Source organism: Arachis hypogaea, chromosome 10 (assembly GCF_003086295.3).
Source record: "Arachis hypogaea cultivar Tifrunner chromosome 10, arahy.Tifrunner.gnm2.J5K5, whole genome shotgun sequence".
In the NCBI taxonomy this organism is placed as follows: Eukaryota; Viridiplantae; Streptophyta; class Magnoliopsida; order Fabales; family Fabaceae; genus Arachis; species Arachis hypogaea.
This window is the reverse complement of record NC_092045.1, coordinates 98,740,936-98,743,994: the sequence shown is the minus strand read 5'-3', so window position 1 is coordinate 98,743,994 and position 3,059 is coordinate 98,740,936. Positions and strand designations below refer to the sequence as shown.

Genomic DNA, 3,059 nt, shown 5'->3' with positions numbered 1-3,059 from the left:
AAAATGATATTTGTCAATACATAATAGAAGTTTATTTGTCATTTCATTGACTTTGAATACATTTTCCAGAAAATAAAAAAAAAAGTCCAAAATATGTTCAATTCTTCTAGGCCAATGCTACAACAAAGCCACCAACTATAAGTCCCACAGTAGTATAACACCATCTGCATAACAAATTGAAATTTAAGTTAATGTTCTAATGTATGGTGAGAAAATCTTGAGTAAGAAACAGGTGCATTATGTGAGAACAGATTCCATTATATCTATTTATTACAAGTGCATATATTCAGGTACCTCATCTGAATGGGAGAAAAGAAAGCGACAACCCAGAAAACAAGGCATGTTTGCAAACCACATGTTGAAATATTATCACAAAAATAAAATAGAAAGTTTCTCTAACAAAGCCAAGAAAAAATTCCGATAATTTTGGACTTCTTTGCTTATATGCAGTTGCACAATGCACTAGCTAGAGCGTGCTATTAATAATTAATTTATACCCTCAATACATGCTACTTCAAATTCAAATCAAACACCACTCCCTGCATAGGCATGTTCAGAATTTATACATATACACGTAGTAAAAGAATTTGATGGATGGAGAAGTCTTGTATAATGGTTTATAAACATACATTAAAAGAAAGCAAAAAAAGAAAAGAAAAGTAATCTTAATGGGTAGTTGGTATAATATTATGTATGGTATTAGTTAATTAGTTATGGATTCAAACAATAATAGATAAAGATATAATCTTTTAAGAAAATAACTATTAGCATCAAACTTGATTTCAAGTGCTGGATGGTGCTAACTCCTGACCACTATTAGCATCAAGAACCTAATCAATGCAGTAATGTCAAATAAAAAAATAGCTCACAAGAAAAAATTTCAAATTTCAAAAATTACCTGCATAAAAGAATTTTCATTGAAATCTTGAGTCATAGATGAACCTGTTAAAATAAATTTACACAAAACTTGTCTCATAAAAGATAATTCAGCCAACATTTTATTTTGATTTTCTTTCATCAACTTCATTTCTTCTTCATGTTTCTCCTTTAGTACCTTTATTTCTTGTTGTAAATTTTGAGCAATCTCATTAGCAAAAGTATCTGAAGAAAATTTACCATAAGATAATTTATTACCTCACAATAAAGAAGGTGTTGGACCAAGTCCTAAACCACGTACGTAACCACTTGTATCACTTCCCAATACTTGAGAATAAATATCTCCTTCCCAAGCAACACCATTATTAGATTCTTCATTAGATAGCTCGTCATTGTTCAACTTCTCTTCAATTAGTTCCTATATAGAAAGATCTAAATGTCACAATTGAGTGAAGCTAAAAAGGAGGATACATGTATGTTCCTATTTTAGAACTAAATGCATGATTTAGTTCCTTTATACTTTTCAATCACAACAAGAAGATACAAATTCATAAATTTTACCACTGCTTTTGCAAATTCCTCATCCAATAGTCTACCATTCTTACGCCTTTTATGAATTTTGAGAAAAATCTCTGCTCGTGAAGGTTCGATTCCAGATAAGGACAAATTTTCAGTTTTCTCATTATATATACTGTGCTGCCTTGCTAATGGTTCCAGATAAAAAATAGTGCATTATTTTATAAAATATCTGAAATAAAAATTACGCATAAGTACCTGTTCATCCATCAATGTTGCAATGCTTTTGGATCCTTCCATGTGAGGCATTTTTTGCTTTGTCCTATTAATCCTATTTGCTTGGGTACGTTTCTATTATAACACATTATGGATTAGTAAAATACACTACTACACACACATGCCATTATTTCTCTATTTTTCCTATTTTCTATATCTATACAGCTTCAGTAAAATAGTAAATTCTATACAGTTTCAGTAAAATTTACTTTGGCCTAAATAATTTGCTGCAGTTATAGCAGAATTAGAATTAAAAAATAAAAAAATGCTAATAAAACAAGTGACGACAAGCCTTATTAGATTCAGTAATAATATTTATCTTATATTTACATGTTAGTTAAGGCTTTTAAAGTACATTTGCTTTATCAGAGAACCAATATGAGACAAGACCCATTGATCTCTTAGGATTCGTTCCGATCTATTCTTCAATAAAACATCTTTGGTTTTGTATTGTCCCAAATACATACCCTTTAAGTCACATTTATAATCTTTCCATTTCTTTTCAAATGATCTTTTTACAAATTCCTCACCACGTATTGGGATAGAAAACTTCTTCTACAAAACATTGAAGCAATTTCTTAATAAATCAAATAAAATTAAATTAGAATCCATTAAGAATAATAAATTCTTACCCTCACAATTTTCAGCAACTTATTTTTCTCCTCTTTATCATAACATCTCCAGTCATCTATGTTTAAAGGCATTATTGAAGGAGTTCTAGCTAGAATACCAAGAAAACTAGCAAATTTTCTGCCTTCTTTTCTTATAGCTTGGTTGCGGTCATTAAATTGCACATCAATTATCTTTCCATGAGGTATGTTCTAAATTTTTTTCAACAATGTAGGTCCTCTAACCCTCTTTGTCTTTGGATGACCTAACAAAAAATGCAATTATTCAGTGAAAATAAATATGAAAATATAATAATATCATATTTAAAGCAATAATAATATCACATAATTCTTCATCTTACTCAGAATTTATACTATTAGAAATACTAGGAGTTTGAAACAAATCCTCATCATTCAATAGTTGCTCCATAAAAGGCAGCACTTCATCAGCATAATTTTCCTTTTCAACAAATCTCACACGATTCTTTTTAGGCACTCTTAAATCTATACTTGAGACAGCACTCTAAAGATCATTATCCTCAATAAGTTTGTGTCTTTTGCTTGCCATTGAAGCACTCATTTCTTCCAATCTCTTTCTCTTCTTTTTTCTACTGGTGAAGCCTTCTTCTTCCCATTTCCTTGTAGCTTCCCCATCAATTTCATGCCTTCTCTTTCTCTTCTTATGTTTTTCCTTTTTATTTGACTCCAAATTATTTTTCAAATTGTTTCCTTCAATATTTGACTTTTGATAGTTCTTCTTTGATACATCCATATCCTGCAAAG

At 30.0% G+C, this 3,059-nt stretch overlaps 1 long non-coding RNA gene across 1 annotated transcript; it reads right to left on the bottom strand.

The window, feature by feature from the left end:
• Positions 1-852: 852 nt before the first annotated feature.
• On the bottom strand, positions 853-2,542 carry LOC140175878 (uncharacterized). Its single transcript, XR_011866814.1, has 4 exons — positions 2,301-2,542; positions 1,651-1,743; positions 1,135-1,294; positions 853-942 (listed from the first exon to the last, which is right to left on the bottom strand). It is a non-coding gene; the product is annotated as an uncharacterized lncRNA (long non-coding RNA).
• Positions 2,543-3,059: the final 517 nt, after the last annotated feature.